Source organism: Ahaetulla prasina, chromosome 6, assembly GCF_028640845.1.
Source record: "Ahaetulla prasina isolate Xishuangbanna chromosome 6, ASM2864084v1, whole genome shotgun sequence".
Classification (NCBI taxonomy): domain Eukaryota; kingdom Metazoa; phylum Chordata; class Lepidosauria; order Squamata; family Colubridae; genus Ahaetulla; species Ahaetulla prasina.
The window spans coordinates 59,614,108-59,633,210 of NC_080544.1; the positions used below are offsets into that span (position 1 = coordinate 59,614,108).

The window sequence follows — 19,103 nt, forward strand, 5'->3', positions numbered from 1 at the left end:
CCACGATGTAAAAAAGATGTTGAGACTCTAGAAAGAGTGCAGAGAAGAGCAACAAAGATGATTAGGGGACTGGAGGCTAAAACATATGAAGAACGGTTGCAGGAACTCGGTTATGTCTAGTTTAATGAAAAGAAGGACTAGGGGAGACATGATAGCTGTGTTCCAATATCTCAGGGGTTGCCACAAAGAAGAGGGAGTCAGGCTGTTCTCCAAAGCACCTGAGGGTAAAACAAGAAGCAATGGGTGGAAACTGATCAAAGAAAGAAGCAACTTAGAACTAAGGAGAAATTTCCTGACAGTTACAACAATTAATAAGTGGAACGACTTGCCTGCAGAAGCTGTGAATGCTGACATTAATGCTCAGGAACCATTATCCAAATAGCAGTAATTGGTGGTGAAGTATATCAAAGACACTGTACTCTCATTGTGAAGGAGCAGGGCAGAAATAAGGCACTGAGGTTTTAACTACTCATCATTCAGAACTCAAGATTGTGCTTTCTCGAGCTACCGTACTTGTTTGAAACTCTAATTGGTATGGATCTGGTTATAAAAAGGAAGCAAATGCAAACTGTAATGTATCTTTAAGAGTTTTGGAGGGAAATTTAGGCGGGAACTTACACGTTCCTGATTGGTTAATGCACCGGAGAAAACTGTATATAAAGAGGGGTTTTGCCGGACGTTCTTTGCTGGGTTCACTATAAACTAAAGAGCTGTTGTCACTCATCTGGTCTCCTGTCTCGTTATTGCCCGAATCTAACACTGGCGACGAGGATGGGATGTAGGCAGTGAGATCGGGAAAAAAGGCGCGAACCCAGCCAGTTTCAAGGACGGAGAGTAGCGATGTCCAGCTACACGCCGCCACCGCCATTCGACCCAGCAAAGGAGAAATGGGGGTCATACATGGCTCATTTCGAGTGTTTCCTCGAAGCAAACGAACTACAAGGAGTTTCGGACAACAGGAAGCGGGCATACTTCCTGAGCCATTGCGGTCCAGAGGTCTTCGACACCGCAGAGTCGCTATCAGAGCCAACGCCGGTACAGTCGGTACCGTGGCAGACGCTGCAAATGGCACTTCGAGCGCATTACGCCCCAGTACCCTCAAAGTTCGTACAACGGTTCGAGTTGAGGCAGAGGATACAGCGAGAAGGCGAGTCAATAAGCGTGTACATGGCAGCGCTAAGAAAAGCCGCAAATCACTGTGAGTACCGAGATTTGGAGGACTCCTTACTCGAACAACTCATTTGCGGGGTAAGAGACATTCGATTACAACGACGGCTGCTGTCCAAGAGCAACCTAACCCTGGCCCTAGCGCTGGACGAGGCTAGGGCTCATGAGATGTCGACCAAGGCGGCAGAAACTTTGCAAAAGCTGACGGCGCCAGGAGCCGGAGCAAAAGCAACTCCGGTCCACAACGAGGAAGTCCAGGCCGAGTCGGAAGGTGAGGAAGAGGAAGAGGCTTTCCACACCCAGAAGCCGGGGAAAGAGGACCGGAGTGAATGTATGAGCTGCGGGGGCCAACACCAACGACAACAATGCAAATTCAAGGACGCAACGTGTTGGCGGTGCGAAAAGAAGGGTCACATAGCGCAGGCCTGTCGAGCCCCCCAACCTTCCCGCCAAAAATTCAAACCGACCAATCAGAGCGCGGGAACCGCAAAGCGGCCCGGGATTGGTCCATTCAAAAAGGGCGCGAAGTTAAACCAGACTTCAGCAAGAGTAGCCCTAGCATCGACGCGGCTAGAGAAAAAGATTTTTACAAAGGTACACGTCGAAGGGGTACCTTGCAAGATGGAGGTGGATACCGGCTCATCTATCACAATGATGTCATGGGACACCCTCAAGAGGGACTTGCCAGCCATCGCGAAGCGCAAGTTACAGTCCCAGCATATACGAGTTCAAGACTACCAAGGAAACCGAATTCCTGTGCGAGGGGGAACGTCAGTCCAAGTCAAGTATGGACAGTTCAAGAAAACCCTGCCAATCACCATAGTCGATGGAACCTTACCAAGTTTGCTTGGACTTGACTGGTTCCGGGCTTTGGGCATGGGAGTGACCGGGGTGTTCCGTAGCGAAATCGACCTCAAGAGTGAACTGCTGAAGGAGTTCGAGGACGTTTTTGAAGATGGCTTGGGCAAGTACGAGGGACCCTATTTCCTTCAATTTAGACCCCAGGTTGCCCCATCAGGTTGAAGGCTAGGAGGGTTCCATTCGCCCTAAAGCCCAAGATTGACCGGGAACTGGACAAACTAGTAAACCAGGGAATACTAGTGCCCGTTGATCACGCAAAATGGGAAACACCTATAGTCACCCCAGTCAAACCGGACGGGTCAGTCCGGATTTGTGCTGACTACAAGGCAACGTTAAACAAAGCATTGCAGAAGAGTGCATACCCCGTCCCAGTAGTGCAACACTTACTGCACTCGTTGGGACAAGGGCAAGTTTTCGCCAAACTAGACTTGGCTCAAGCCTATCAGCAATTACCAGTAGATAGCAGCACAGCCGAAGCGCAAACCATTGTCACACACCGCGGCGCATTCAAATGCACCCGGCTCCAATTCGGGGTGAGTGTAGCCCCAGGGCTGTTCCAGAATCTAATGGAGCGACTATTGCAGGGTCTACCCGGGGTGGTACCGTATTTTGACGATGTTTTGGTATCAGCCGAAAATCTAGTGGAAATAAGGGTACGACTGAGGAAAGTTTTGGGCATTTTCCGGTCTGCCGGGCTTAAAGTTAAGCTAAACAAATGCCAAATCGGGGTCGGATCCGTAGAATTCCTGGGCTACAGAATAGATAGGGAAGGGATTCACCCCACGGAGAGCAAGGTGAGGGCCATCAGGAAGGCCCCAGCCCCTAAAAATAAAACGGAGTTGCAGGCGTTTTTGGGTCTGGTCAACTTCTATGCGGTGTTTCTCAAGAACAAGGCGACAATAGCCGAACCGCTGCATAAGCTACTGGCTAAGAATGCCGCGTGGTCATGGGGGAAAGTGGAAAATAGGGCATTTGAAGGGGTAAAGAACCTATTGTCTAGTGATAGCCTCCTCATCCAATACAATGGCACGTTGCCATTAGTCCTGGTCTGCGATGCATCCCCCTACGGGTGGGGCTGTGCTCAGCCATAGGTTACCGAATGGAACAGAAGCCCCTATAGCATATTACTCCCGAACAATGTCTTTGGCTGAAAGGAACTACAGCCAGCTGGATAGGGAGGCTTTGGCTATAGTCTCAGGGGTGAAAACATTTCATGAATATGTATTCGGCCGAGACTTTGAAATTGTAACGGACCACAGACCCCTGTTGGGCCTGTTAGCGGGCGACCGCCCCACGCCCGTGGCACTGTCACCCAGACTAACTCGATGGACTATTTTCCTGGCGGCATACTCGTACAAGCTGATCTACCGCCCGGGAAAGGAGATGGGGCATGCGGACGCTTTGAGCAGATGCCCGTTACCAGAGACTATTGAAGATCCAGCCCCAGGGATACCCGTCCTACTGATTGACTCTTGGGACGCTGGCCCTGTCACTTCCAAGGAAGTGGCAAGGGCGTCTTACAAGGACATTATCATAAGGACTGTGATTGGATGGGTGTTGAGGGAATGGCCCGCTGCGCCGGGCGAGCGTTTCAGGGACTTTGCGAAGAAACGGGAAGAATTATCTGTTCAAGAGGGGTGTCTGTTATGGGGGGATAGGGTGGTTATTCCGGAAAAATTACGAAAAATTACGAAAAAAGGTACTAGGTACTAGAACTGTTGCATGTGGGCCACCCGGGTATAGTTCGGATGAAGAGTCTAGCAAGGAGCTATGTGTGGTGGCCCAGGATGGACAATGAAATTAGTGACGAGATAGGGAGATGTCAACCCTGTCAAGAGTCGAGGCCACTACCCCCCACGGCCCCTATCAGGGAATGGGAGAAACCACAGGGGCCATGGTCTAGGATTCACATAGATTTTGCTGGGCCATTTCATGGGCAAACCTTAATCGTAGTCGATGCCTTTTCGAAATCCACAACGGCAGAAGCCGTTATCTCAGTCCTGAGACACCTATTCGTCACCCATGGGTTGCCCGACACCCTGGTATCCGATAACGACCCGCAATTCACGGCAACACAGTTTGAGGGGTACCTAGCGGAGGAGGGCATCAGACATGTCCTCTCGGCGCCTTTCCACCCGGCGACGAACGGACTTGCAGAACGTTTCGTTCAGAGCGCAAAAGAGGCGCTCTCTAGAATAAGGCCGGGCGACTGGCAATTAAAGATAGACACTTTCCTTGCAGTCCAACACAGAACCCCCTGTGTAGCAACTGGCCGTAGCCCGGCGGAACTATTAATGGGACGGAAACTCAGGTGCCAACTAGACCGACTAAACCCCACATACACCCCAGACGGGTACAAGGGAACACAAGGAAAAACGAGGGAAATGACAGTCGGGGACCAGGTGTGGGCACACAACTATAGCGAAGGCCCAACCTGGTTAAAAGGAACGATTATAGGGGTAACCGGTCCGAAATCATATATTGTGGATATGGAGGATGGCCGGGTATGGAGACGCCACATAGATCAAATACGCAAAAGACTAGCAAGTAACAGAGACAAAAATCAGCCAGGCCCTGACTATCCAATGTTTGAATTCACAGCTGACTCAAACCCGGGGCAAACGAGGGACTTATCTGAGTTCGACGAAGTCCAGCGACGCCAACCGGGCCCTCAGGAGGACTGCAGGGACAACTCTGCAAATAATCCAGGGCTGGATAGCCCAGAGGAGGAGCTTGGAGGAACTCACAGTCCCTCCGGACAGCTCGACTCACTCCCCAAGAATGAAGTGCGCAGGTCTGAGCGAGTTAGGAAACGCCCAGCCTACCTGCGTGACTACGTAGAGAAATAATATGTTAATGTTATGTAAATATGGTTACAATGCGTTCTGGGAGGGGAGGAGTGTAATGTATCTTTAAGAGTTTTGGAGGGAAATTTAGGCGGGAACTTACACGTTCCTGATTGGTTAATGCACCGGAGAAAACTGTATATAAAGAGGGGTTTTGCCGGACGTTCTTTGCTGGGTTCACTATAAACTAAAGAGCTGTTGTCACTCATCTGGTCTCCTGTCTCGTTATTGCCCGAATCTAACACAAACTGATAATTTGAACACGAAGGTGGTGTCAGAGGGGGTTGCTTCAACAAAGGACAAAAAAAAAATTAAATTTCAAGAGTCTTGAAAATTGTCAGTGGTTAAAGAACAATTCCCCAGTCAGATAAAACAAGAGAGGAAAACAGGTAAATGTGTAGGTGGCAAGCAGGAAAGGGATCAGCCAAGAGTGATAGTGTAAGAACAGCCCTGCCTTGTTTTTGGAATTTTTTTCTCTGACACAGGAGTGTATTCAAGTACTGTAGGAGACAGTTTTTAAAAAGGTGGAGTAGGAGAGCTGGTAGAAGAAAATAATGAACAGTGTTTGGCATTTTGTTAGAGAATTCTCGTAATCCTTCAGCTGAAAGCACCTTCTCCAGCACAAGAGTAAATAGCACCAATAGAGAATGAAAGCTAAAGAACTGCTGAGTCCTGCCCTGAAACTGAATAGAGCATGAAAGAAGGCCTGCTTTGCTTCTGATAGGTGAGAAGAGGCACTTCCCAGACCTCTTACTAGCCTTCTAACCAGACCTCCCTCCCTCCCTCCCTCCCTCTCTCTCTCTCCTCAGAATTGCAAATCTTCATGGGTCAATGGGGGGAGGCACATAGCACAGGTTTAAGATGGGGAGTATTCCAATCCAGAGGAGTATTTTTGATATCAATGGTTTGACTACAGAAATGAGGTAAAGGAACAGCAATAGTAGATTCTATGGAACAGGAAGAGAGGGAGGCAGAGAAATGCAGAAAAACCCCTGGGAGATTTCTCTGAAAGCACAACTGAAAATGACTCACATATGAGATTCATGAATAGTCAACATGCAGGACCTGTTACGTGGAAGTTGAGATTGTATCCTGAATCTCAATTCATTTATTAGTTTCGTTTAAAAGCCTGTCTAGTATTGAAATATTGAGGAGGGGGACAGGAAAGCCCTTTAATTATTTTCCCCACATCACATATGATTTAATTATCATTTACACTTTTTCCTCATGATTAACTTGCTTTTTTAAAAACTAAGAAATCCCAAGACTTTGCATAATTTCTATAGTGTGTCAATCATTTTGGTTGTCCTATTATGACATATTTTTCAGCATTCTTTCTCAGGTTGGTATAGTCCAAGAGTGATTATGTTATAAATAGATACAAAGGCATTATGATATTGGAAGTTTTATTTTGGACTTCATTCCTAATTACCCTCAGTGTGGAACTTTTGCTTTCTAAAGCAACTACACATTGAATTGGGTTTTTTTTCTTTAATTCCAAGTTTCCTGTCTGACAATATCAGCACCAACCCCTCAATGAATTTCTGGTTAACATTTTTGCCTCCTGCAGCATGACAATAATTGGTTATATAAATTTTTAATTTTAACAGTAATTTATTCTTCTGTGTGGAAATATGCTTTTAGAGTTCTGTGTTGTCATTAGCGAATTTTACCATCTCCCTGCTCACATTTAATTCTATAATACTTGTGAACTAGTAAACAAACACTGGCTTCAGTAAGGCTCATGAAAGGGAGGGACACTATTTACATTCTCCATTATGAGAACTTTCAATTTATTCTTGTTCTTGGCTTCCTATTCTTCATAAATTATTGATTCAGAAGATGAACTCTCTCTTATACCATGGCTACTTTGTTTGCTGATGTCTTTTTAAATGAGGTAGATCATCAAAACAATTTCACATCTGAGCAGTTTTAAGAATTCTTTGATGGGCAGCATCGGGTCTGGGCGGCTTGTTTGTTTTCAGCTTGTCAATTAGCTTTAAATGGAATTCCTTCTCTTGACACCATTCTTTCACTCAGCAGCTCAGATTCTATTTCTAAAAATGTCTATTCAGGGAACAGAGTCTTATCTTTTTTTTCTGCAGTGAAAACAAAAGCAAAGAATTCATTCAACATCTCAGTCTCTAAATCCTTTCCCTTTCTATTATTATGTAATAGGTTAGCTGCTTCTACCAGCAGGTTCTCTGAATTGTGTTTGCAGGCAAGACCTACAGAGTACAGTAGCTGTACATCAACTAAAAAACCCAAATGTTATGGTTTAGCACAGTATATAAACCCGTCTCTTTAACAGTCTGTATTTTCAACAGTAGAATATCATTGAACTTCAGTTACAAGCAGCCCCATTATTAGCATGGCTAATAAAGATGGATGCAGGAAGTTATACTCTGACAGCATCTGGAGGAACCCTAGTCCCCTGCCTTGGTTCTACATAATGCTTATAGCCCATTTCTATCCATCTGAACAATCAAAAAACATAACTGGGCTTCTTCTCCAGAGGTTACTCTTCTCAAGTACGAAACTGTTGGCCTCATTTGGCCACAGCAAGGAATTCGTTTTTTGCTGATAGGAAACCAAAAAGGGATGATACTTTGCTTTATACTGCAATTATTTATGAGATGGTCCTTGCTTAATTCTGTTGCTTAGGCCAACAATGCTAAATGACTTTCTGGACACAGTCATTTTTTAAAGTCCTAAATTGATGTAAAGAATTAAATATTGAAACAAATAAGAAGACCCTCACACTTTTTTCCAACCTTCGTCCATCTTCTTTATCATGGTCCACATTGGAGTAGCAGTTGTCTTCTATCTATTTTGACCATACATCCAAGGCAGGCAAATTTTTTCTTCTATCAAGATAATTCCCACTGAGTAATCTGCTAGGGCTGCATGCCAGTGGTGGGTAAATCATCCAACTGATATCTTACCACTTTTACTTTCTCTTTTGTTTCTGATCTTTGTTTCCTGTTTTCCCCTACACTATAAACTTTTGGGATTAACAGCTCTTGATGACATTCAGTACTATCAAATATATATTAAATCATCTGATACGTTTAATGTTTTGAAATAGTTGCAGTCTTCTGTAGAGCTATGTCCAGAAAGTGGTATTGAGAGCTTGCTATTTGATAATGTACTAGTTTTTGAACCAGGGTTCCATTTTGTCCCCATGCTGTTGAATATCTGAAGGTACTATTGGAAATCATTTGGAGTTTTTAAGAGGGATGCCATCAATACGCTGATGATGTCCAGTCCTTCTGCGTCATACCATCTAATTCCAAGGAAGCAATTAGTAATGATTTGTAAAGTTCAGATAATGTTGAAGGGCTAAAAGAGGGAAAACAAAAGTAAATTAAGATCAAATAAAGGTACTGATGATCAATAAGAAACTGGACTTTAGGGTGAAGATTTAGACTTTTCAGGTAGGGATTGTACTTCTCTTGAAAGAGCAGGTTTACAGTCAGGAATAATGATTAGATCCTCAGTTGTCACTGGAGGGCAGGTGACAGCTATGGCAAGGAGCATATTTTTATAATTCCAGCTACTGTGCCAGCTTCTTTTATTTCTTGTTGGTTTGGAAATATATTCCATTCTTGATCATATACCTTGTTGATACTTTAAAAGTGTCAGGAGCTAGCAAGATAGACTGCTAGCTGGTGCAAAGATATGGAAATACCAGTGCTGAAGATTGGTTGCTTATTGCTTACTAGGCACAGTTTAAAATGTTGTTATGGACCCCTAAAGGGTTTAATGGTTTACAGCAAGCATGACCAACCTGCACCCACAGGCTACATGCAGCCCTGGACAGCTAGTAATGCGACTCCACAAGATCATAAAGTAAGCATTTAATGATTTTTATATATATATATATATATATATATTGGTGCAACCAAAACAATCTGGAACTGAACACACTCAAAACCGTAGAAATGGTGGTAGACTTTAGGAGAAACCCTTCCATACTTCCACCTCTTACAATACTAGACAACACAGTATCAACAGTAGAAACCTTTAAATTTCTAGGTTCTATCATATCGCAAGATCTAAAATGGACAGCCAACATCAAAAACATCATTAAAAAAGGACAACAAAGAATGTTCTTTCTGCGCCAACTCAGTAAGCTCAAACTGCCCAAGGAGCTGCTGATTCAGTTCTACAGAGGAATTATTGAGTCTGTCATTTGCACCTCTGTAACTGTCTGGTTCGGTTCTGCAACCCAACAAGAAAAACACAGACTTCAGAGGATAATTAGAACTGCAGAAAAAATAATTGCTACCAACCTGCCTTCCATTGAGGACCTGTATACTGCACGAATCAAGAAGTGGGCCGTGAAAATATTTAAAGACCCCTCGCATCCTGGATATAAACTGTTTCAACTCTTACCCTCAAAACGACGCTATAGAGCACTGTACACCAGAACAACTAGACACAAGAACAGTTTTTTCCCGAAGGCCATCACTCTGCTAAACAAATAATTCCATCAACACTGTCAAACTATTTACTGAATCTGCACTACTATTAATCTTCTCATAGTTCCCATCACCAATCTCTTTCCACTTATGTCTGTATGACTGTAACTTGTTGCTGGCAATCCTTATGATTTATATTGATATACTGACCATCAATTGTGTTGTAAATGTTGTACCTTGATGAAGGTATATTTTCTTTTATGTACACTGAGAGCATATGCACCAAGACAAATTCCTTGTGTGTCCAATCACACTTGGCCAATAAAATTCAACTCAATTCAATTCAATTCAATTCAATTATATATATATATATATATATAAATATATATATATATATATATATATATATATATATATAAATATATAGAATAGAATAGAATAGAATAGAATAGAATAGAATAGAATAGAATAGAATAGAATTTTTATTGGCCAAGTGTGATTGGACACACAAGGAATTTGTCTTGGTGCATATGCTCTCAGTGTACATAAAAGAAAAGATACGTTCATCAAGGTACAACATTTACAACACAATTGATGATCAATATATCAATATAAAATCATAAGGATTGCCAGCAACAAGTTATAGTCATACAGTCATAAGTGGAAAGAGATTGGTGATGGGAACTATGAAACGATTAATAGTAGTGCAGATTCAGTAAATAGTCTGACAGTGTTGAGGGAATTATTTGTTTATATATATATATATTAATTATACATAAACTATATATTTTGTACGTGGCCCAAGAAAATCCCTCTGTGTTCAATGAGGCCAGGCAAACCAAAAAGCTGGACATGCCAGGTTTAGGGCCTTGCCTTTTGTATATCTATTACCCCTTTTGGTTCTGAGGTTTTCTGAAGGTCCCCCACTGTAAGAAACTTGTATATCTAGTATACAGGAAAAGGTCTTATCCTAGATTACTTCCAGGCTGTGGAATCTACTCCTCAGTAATTGCATTTGACTCCCACTCTTCCCTTTTCCAGGCTTTTAATTGTTCATTGGTGACTGCAATCATTTTTTATTATACAGTATTTATAAAAGCTTGTTTTAGTTTTCCATAGTTTGTTTATATTAGCTGAATGCTGAAATTGTCTGAAAAATTATAGTAGTCAGTGAGTCAAGCCTTGGATTGCAGATTGCCTTGTGTTGCCTTAGAGAGCCAAGCTCAAAAGTAAACTTTTTTCATATTCTTCCCCTCTTATTTAATGTGCCATCTATGTCATTAGATAGAGCAATAGTGAAGTCTTACTTGATTCTTTATACAAATTGAATTGCTTGAATCCAGACTTGAATTACATAACTTCTTAATCATTAGTGTTAGGGTTTGAATAGATAATTCTATCTAATTCCTTTGCACATCAACTAGGTTATCACTTTTCACAAGTTAGTTTGGTGATCACTATATTGTAATAGTTATATTCTCATGACAAGAACTTTAGCTAAATGATAATTAATCTGTTACCATTTAGATGTATTGGTTTTACAATGTCCAGAATTTCTTTGGTCATGCTAGCCAGGAATTCCGAAAGTTGTCTTGGCAACACATCTGGAAGGCACCCAAATAGAAGTTTTAGTCTAGTACAACCTGCTTCTTATTTAAAGGCAGTGGGGGTTGGGGTGAGGTTTGCCTTTTGCCTTTGGTTTCTTGAAAACATAGAAAGAGAGTGAAGCTTTAGCAAATTTTTATCTAGAATTCTCTAGCAGTATTTGTAACATTAATAAGTTTGTTCATGACTGCTATATCACACCATTATGTAATCAAAAGCTTCAGCAAAGTTTTCTATTTTTAAGCTATGAATAACTTCTCAACTTTTAGCTTGTTAATTAGAATTGCTTTAATATTGAAGAAAAAGATCTCTTTGCCATTTAAGTTTGCTTGCTTAGCCTAGCAATGGCTTTTTGATGAAATTTAGCATTTTGCAAACAGTCATACCTTTTTAAGAAAATATTTCTAGTTCTGTCACATGGAAGACCAAACAGGATCTTTCTATGACTCCAGTGTTATGTCTTGTGCTTATTTAACCAGGAACTCAGGACATACAGAACCAAACACTTTTTATTTTCCACTTCACAGTTAAAAGCACCCCCACACACTTACATCTGCATATCTTTCTGTCCAGATTAGGTTCACATTGCAGAATAAATTGAGGCAGAGTGAGTATCATGCTCTGTATCTCTTTCTGTCTATCTCTAAGATGCTACAGTTCCCACTGATTTATAATTCCAGAAATGCAATCTTCTATCATCTCCTGGTGCCTTTCCATTCAAGTGCCAGTGCTCCATTTAGTTCTTTTGTTTTGGGAGCTATCAAGAGTGGTATATACAGTTCACTTTCCTTTAAGCATTCAGAGCAGAGAGACACCGATGTTTCATTATGTCATGCCCCATAGTATAGAGCTTTAGATTACTTCCACCACCACCATCTTGGAAAAGGACAGCATTTCCTCCCCCCCTCTTTTTTTTACATAATGTGCATATGATCTGATGTTTCAGATACATTGACCAATAGGAGGCACTGTGTGACTGTTTTTGTCCTTTTTGGAACTCCTCAGATGTGAGTAGATGTTATTTTATATACATTATATCATTGTTTGGGAAATTACCTCTTTGAGGAACTTCTTCATGTTTTGAGAACCATATCTGGTTGTTTCTTACAAACCTTCATTTTGTGGTTTTCCACATTGCTTATACTATATTCTTTCAGAACAAAGTTTTCTTCTATAGCTTGTTTGAGGGAGACTTATATTGTATATTCTATTTTTTTTAATTCATGACATCACACAAATACAGTACATGACATAAGGTATGGATCTGTATCTACAAGAAGCAAACATCTACAACTAATGCGTATGATAATAACATGGTAATACTGGTAACAATATATCATACTTCTCTCTGTATCCTGCTCCATTATAGTTCTTTTATTAAGATAGTAGCCTGAGGCAGTCTGCTAAGAAATTACTTATAGCATACCTTCCTGCATAACAAATACACCCTTTTCTTGTGCAGTCAGTATTTTTCTTGTGGATATGATTATATTGTTCAAATCAGGTGCTTCCAAAATATTTTGTTAATTTGGCAAGATTCTGATACATCTGCTTTCCATCTAGAATCCTTTTACAGTATAGTAGTATTTCTCAACCTTGACTACTTTAAGATGTGTGGGCTCCATATCCCAGAATTCCCCAGCCAGTATGCTATGAAGGTCACACATCTTGAAATAGCCAAGGTTGAGAAACATTGGTGTAGAACTTCTCCAATAATCTATGAATCAAAGAATTGCCATAATTTAAAGGAAAAATCGTAGCATCTAAACTTTCTTTTCGTGGGTATTGCAAGTGAATTCTCAGTTAAATTTCCTTTGACTTTGTTCCTAAAAATTATGTGGAGAAAATTAGTAGAATCAGAAGATTGGGGATTAAAAGGGAAGTGTCAGCCCTCTCAGATAAACAAGACCGGAAACACAATTTGATGAGCTAATTCTACTTTATTGTAAGGCTACATTTACAAAAGCTTGCAAGTCTAAAAGTACTAACTTCCTGCTGCTACTTTTAACTGCATAATCCATTAGGGCAGGCGCTTCCTAAGTTTCTTTCTCTGACCCTTAAGCCACTGGGAGCTTCTGCCTCTCTTGTCTAATTGTTTCTTAGGCAGCATCTCTTCCCCTTGTTCCCCAAGGTCATCCACACATTCCATTTCAGGAAATGTTTTCATTTTTATTTTATTTTATTTTATTTTGTTGACTACGTATTACTGTAGATAATATATATAAGTATAAGCATGAATTGAATACATAAAATGAATACAATTAAAGGGAACATTAGGACAGGGATGGTAGGCACGCTGGGGCTCTTATGCACGCCCCTTACAGACTTCTTAGAAATGGGGTGAGGTCAACAGTAGCCAGTCTAAGGTTAAAATTTTGGGGGATTTTGGGATGACACCACAGAGTCAGGTAGTGCATTCCAGGCATTGACACTCTGTTGCTAAAGTCGTATTTTCTGCAATCAAGTTTGGTGCAGTTTACCTTAAATTTGTATCTATTGTGTGCTTGTGTATTGTTGTGGTTGAAGCTGAAGTAGTCATTGACAGATAGAACATTGTAGCGGATGATTTTATGAGCTATGCTCAGGTCATACCAAAGGCAGCGCAGTTCTAAATTTTCTAAGCCCAAAATTTCAAGTCTGGTGGCATAAGGTATTGTTCTGCCTCCCCCTCAACCACCCCCCAGAAGACACACGAGCTGACTGTATTTGCCAGCAATTTATTTTTGCTACAGATATCAGCCCTGGCAACGAACCTGCGATTGCCTGCCAAGTCCTCCTTATCTCTTTAATGCTACTGTGGTCTGTTGCTGGAGCAACCCAGAGTTCAGAAGTAAACAGAAGTCCGAAAAGCCAATTTCTGAGTCTCGCAATAAAGCAGCCGAAGTTTCCAAAAATCAGTTTTTGTCCGTCACAGAGCCCAAAGGCAGCTCCACCCACTTTTATACCCTGTGGGGTGTGGCTCCATGACTCAGCACTCCCTGGGCCGGTCCCTTCCTTTCTTTTGCTGCGCACGCTTCACTTGGTGTCGCTGCCTTGCATCTAGCCACGATTGATCCTCCTCAGCTGGCTCTTGGGGTGTTGCCAGGAGGAAGGAGGGGTCAGGGGAAAGAGGCCGTGTCAGCTCCTCCTCCTCCATCTGGCTTGCCTCTGGAATCTGGAGTGGAGCCAGAGAGGAAGATTCTGCAGAGGGAAGCCCTGTCGGCTCTTCCCCCTCACTCTCCGAGTCACTCTCTGCCAGGAAGCCCGGCTCGGGGCCCGCAGACACAACAGGTATTTTGTTGTGAATGGAAGTGTGGAGGACTCTTCTTGTGAAATATTTCTGGACACGTTCAATTGTATTAATGTCCAATATACAGTGCGGGTTCCAGACAGATGAGCTGTATTCGAGAATTGCTCTAGCAAATGTTTTGTATGCTCTGGTTAGTAGTGTAGTATTACCAGAGAAGAAGTTACGCAAGTTTAGGTTTACAACCCTTAATGCCTTTTTGGCGATGTTGTTACAATGGGCTTTGGCACTTAGATCATTTGATATGAGTACTCCAAGGTCCTTGACAGAATGAGGGTCATCTACAAGGTCATGTCCACTCAGTTTGTATTTTGTGTTCTGATTCCTTTTGCCAATGTGTAAGAGCATTTGTTGGTTGAGATTTGGAGTTGCCAATTTTTTGATCATTCTGACACAAAGTCAAGGTCTTTTTGAAGGATAGTAGCACTGTTGGTGATGTTAAGGTCTTTTTGAAGGATAGCAGCACTGTTGGTGGTGTTAAATAGTTTTACATCATCAGTGAAGAGAACAGAGTTATATATAATATGATCACAAAGGTCATTTATGTATAGTATGAAGAGTGTTGGTCCTAGAATGCTGCCTTGGGGGACACTGCTGTTAACAGTGCAGGATTTGATAGGGCGCTCCCTATTTTGGCCACTTGTTGCCACTTCGACAGGAATGTGGTTATCCAATTATAGAGGGGTCCGGAGATGCCATATGATTTTAGTTTTAGAAGTAGTTTGTCATGTACCACTGAATCAAAGGCTTTACAGAAGTCTATGTAAATTGCATCTATTGCTTTGCCTTGATCAAGATTTGTAGTCCATATGTTTTTGCAGTGTAGAAGTTGTAGATTACAGGATAATTTTTTTCTGATTTTTTTGATCAGCTTCCGCTGAGATTCATGGTGAATTATTGTAAATATTTTTGAAGGAGTGGGGATAATATTGAAGTAGAGAATGGTGACCAGAGGATTAATGTTGGCTGGTAAAATCTTTCTGATTGTGAGCTTGCCTATTTGCACTCTAGACAGCGGCTCCTTGAAACTGAAGTTTTTGTAATTGATTCATGAGTTGAGCAGCTGGGACTCAAAGAATTCCATCTAAGCTCATAGCCATAATATAGCTTATACAGTTGTAAAGTATACAGTTGAACCTCTTTTTGGATCTAATGAACCTACAGTTAAAGATATTTTCTTTGTGGCAGGATAAGGAGGTGTTTTTTTCTGTATCACAAAGCAATAGAAAAAAAGGTTTTAAAGCAATGCTGTCAAACTTGCAGCCTGCAGGCCGGATGTATCATGCGCTGGCCACAGGCATGCCTGGTATAGTGGAGGGAAAAAAAGTTGCAATACATCACATGATGCTGCCATGACGACACAAGTTTGACATACCTGTTTTAAAGACTTAAGTATTTCTTAATCTTAGCAAGGAGATGATGTAAGAAAGTTTAAAACAGATAAAGGGGACAGTTATTCTGAAAGATTGCTTTTGAATAAATTGGAATTAAATTAGATAAATAATCTGGGCCTTCATGGGAGTGTGTTCTGGTTATTATTAAAAAGTGCAGGCAATTGATAGAAATAAAAATAAAGATAAGCATAATATGAACCAACTGTATTGTTGACTGTAACTATAGAGATGTGGATTATATGCTGACTAATTACAGAGTGGCATTAGATACTAAAGTATTAAAAGTACAGGGAGACAAAGTGGAAAAAAGTGGGGAAAACTTGCCTTTTCCTTTTCCCTTGTTTGCAATAATTTTTCATTTGGCTTGAAAATGAAAATGGCAAGATTTATAATGGCAAGAACTCAAAAAGTGGCAAAATGGGCGGGGAAGGATTGTTAGAGCAATCTGCAGTGAGAGGAATTATATCATATTTTCTTCAGAAATTTTTTAAACTTGCCAGTAAATTAACCAAACCATTGATAACTAAATTGATCCCAGTAGCTGTAGAAAAAAGAATGGAATGAAAACTTTTAATGATAAAAGAGGAGATGAAAGAGGATGTTAAGAAGATGGAAAACCCTGTAAAATGAGTGTCTAGCGATATAAAACAAATTAATGACAAAATGGCAATTTTGGAGAGTAAGACCAGAAGTTATAAACAAAAAATTGGAAAGAGAATTAGATAACCTGGCTCTGCTGAAATTGAGAGAGAAGGAATTTTGTTTGAGGCTTCTGATGAGGATATTAGAGTAAATATTAAAGTCTTGGCATTTTGGGGTGGGGATTCAGAAATGGAAAATACAGAGACAGAAATTGATAAAGTTTATAGAAAAAATTCAAGATTTCAAAGAATAAGAAATTTATCAATAAGAAGACAAAGTAATTAAGTTTTGCAGAAGGATTTTATTGCAAGACTGAAGATCAATAACTCAATATAAAGAAATTATATTGAAATTATATTGAAAAATATAAAGAAAATTCCTATCAACATTTTACTGATCACAAATAATAAAAATTGTATTTTTAAAACTGAAAGATAGAACCCATTTTGGGGGGACAAATTGAAAAATGTAATTTTTCTTTTTCTACAGCAGAGATTTTGACTAAATTCTGTTCAGAAGAGAATTTCTAGAAAAATTCAAGGAAGAGAAGAGAAAATGCAAATGGAGGAGTCCGAGGAGACTACATAAAAACTTCAACAGGAAACTGAAAGTGATGGTACTGAATTAGATCTACACTTCTACGGGTATTGATTTTTTTCTAAATGTTTGGCTTGATTTTGGATTACAAATGCTTAACGTGGAATATAAATTGAGAAAATTCTCCTTAAAAGAGAAAAAAAGATTATTTGAAAAACATTAAAACACAAAACAATTTGTTTACAGGATTTATTAGGACATAAAATAATTGGTTTATGAAAATTTGGGTGAAGATATTTTTTTTTGGCAAGGAACAAAAGAAAAGAAATAGAGTTGTTTTGTATATTAATCCCCAATTAAAAATAGAACTTGTATTGACTGATGAGCATGGTAGATGTGCTAGAATGGAAGTTAATTTGCATCAGGCTAAGTCTTTGGAAGACATTGGAATTCATGCCCCAAATGAAAATGATGTATTGTTCTGTAAATAATGTATGGAAAAATTAATAGATTTCTTATAAAAACTGATGTTTGATAGGGAATTGGAATTGTACAATCTCCGCATAATTGGATAGAACTTCTGAGAAAAGCATTAAAATCACTCAAAGTAGTTTACCAAAAGGTTTTGTTTTGTTTTGATTGACAATATAGGACTGGTTGACCTAGGGAAAGAGCAAAATGACAACTCCAGAGAATGTACCTATTTTTCAGAAAGACGTAGCTCCTTATCAAGAATAGAAATTATCTGGATTTCAAAGAACTTGGATACTAAGGTTTCTAAATTAGAAATACTGTCAGATTTGTTTAGATTTTAATCCTGTGAGTTTGATTTAAAAAAGAAAATATATTGGTTTATAAAAGAAAATTCTTTCACATTCTTTCTACATGAAATGTTGTTACAGAAAGAAGTAATGGAGGATTGCAAAAAGTTATTAAAAGATTTTTGTTAACATATACTTTCAATAAAGGCACCAATTTAAGAATGGTTTCAGATCCAAGTAAAGCTTTTGCTAGAGATTATTTTAACCTTTTATAAAAAAATGAATGAATATCCAAAGAAGCAAAGACTTCAGAGTTCATTGGTAGTTGTCCGGTGTTTTTTAAATACCTGATAATTACTTCTAAAATGCACTATGGAAGCAATAACATCAACTTGTCTTAGAAGATCATAAAAATGTATTTCTTAAATCAATTTTAATACTAAAAATACCAAGCATTAATAGCAAGAATTGAAATGCAGAGCTACATCAGAATTTTATTCCTTTTCTAAGAATAAATCTGAAATTAAATAAACAATTACTATTTTTGTGGGTTTGTATTAAAGCACAAATGATAAAATGCATAAAAATGCAAAAATTCAAATACCGTATATACTCAAGTATAAGCCGAGTTTTTCAGCACGTTTTTTGTGCTGAAAAGCGCCCCCTCGGCTTATACTCGAGTCTACGTCTCGATGTACTTCAGGAACCCCGCACAGGAGACGCCAAAGAGGCGGCGAGATCGTCCGGCGGGATTTGCCCAAGGCTGAGCAGTTCGCCGCGCGGACCCGAGCCAAGCCGGTCCCAGTCCAGCCCCTTCCTCTTGCAGCGAGTCCTTTCTACCGCAGGCAGCTAGCTCTCGTTAGTGCGCGCGCACGCGTACTTATTCCTATGTGGACACACACGCGCACACCCCCTCACGCACAATTACCCACGCCTCCTTTTCGCAGAACCAAAAATAGCCTCGCGTGCTTATTGCGCCCCCAGTCACCCACTCCCTACTCCATTCTCTTTCTCTTCCGAGCCTGCCAAGAGCATCTTGCGAGCGGGCAGGAAAGGCCTTTTTGTGTGTGTGCGTGTGTGTGCGCGCCTGTGTGCCCTAGTCCCCTTCCTTCTCTTCGGCGGCGCTGGAAGAGAGAGAGAGAGAGAAAGGAGGGACCGTTCCTCCCCTTCTTTCATTCTTTCATTCTTTCATTCTCTCTCTCTTTCTTTCTTTCTTTCTTTTGCCTGGCCGAACTGCTTTTGACGGCGCTGCGCGGAGGCGCTTGGCCGTCTTTGGAGAGAGAGAGAGAAAGCCGGGTGAGGGGCGGCTACAAGCCGGTCCCGGGAAAGCGGGATGGTTCCCGTTCGCCCTGGCCTCCGTCCTCCGATTTTTCCTTTTTGTGTGTGTGCGTGTGTGTGCGCGCCTGTGTGCCCTAGTCCCCTTCCTTCTCTTCGGCGGCGCTGGAAGAGAGAGAGAGAGAGAAAGGAGGGCCGTTCCTCCCCTTCTTTCATTCTTTCATTCTCTCTCTCTCTCTCTTTCTTTCTTTCTTTCTTTCGCCTGGCCGAACTGCTTTTGACGGCGCTGCGCGGAGGCGCTTGGC

The 19,103-nt window shown here is 40.9% G+C and overlaps 1 protein-coding gene across 7 annotated transcripts in view; it reads left to right on the top strand.

The window, feature by feature from the left end:
* Nucleotides 1–19,103, top strand: part of SEMA4G (semaphorin 4G) — a 117,886-nt gene that overhangs the window by 36,330 nt on the left and 62,453 nt on the right. For 3 of the 7 annotated variants that reach the window (XM_058187847.1, XM_058187849.1, XM_058187851.1), the window contains exon 2: nt 16,715–16,869. The gene's annotated coding sequence lies outside the window, so the exon portion shown is untranslated. Of the gene's footprint in view, nt 1–5,442; nt 5,599–16,714; nt 16,870–17,413; nt 17,536–19,103 lie in introns of those variants that run through there. The other 4 variants (XM_058187852.1, XM_058187846.1, XM_058187850.1 and 1 more) reach the window with 4 other exon arrangements.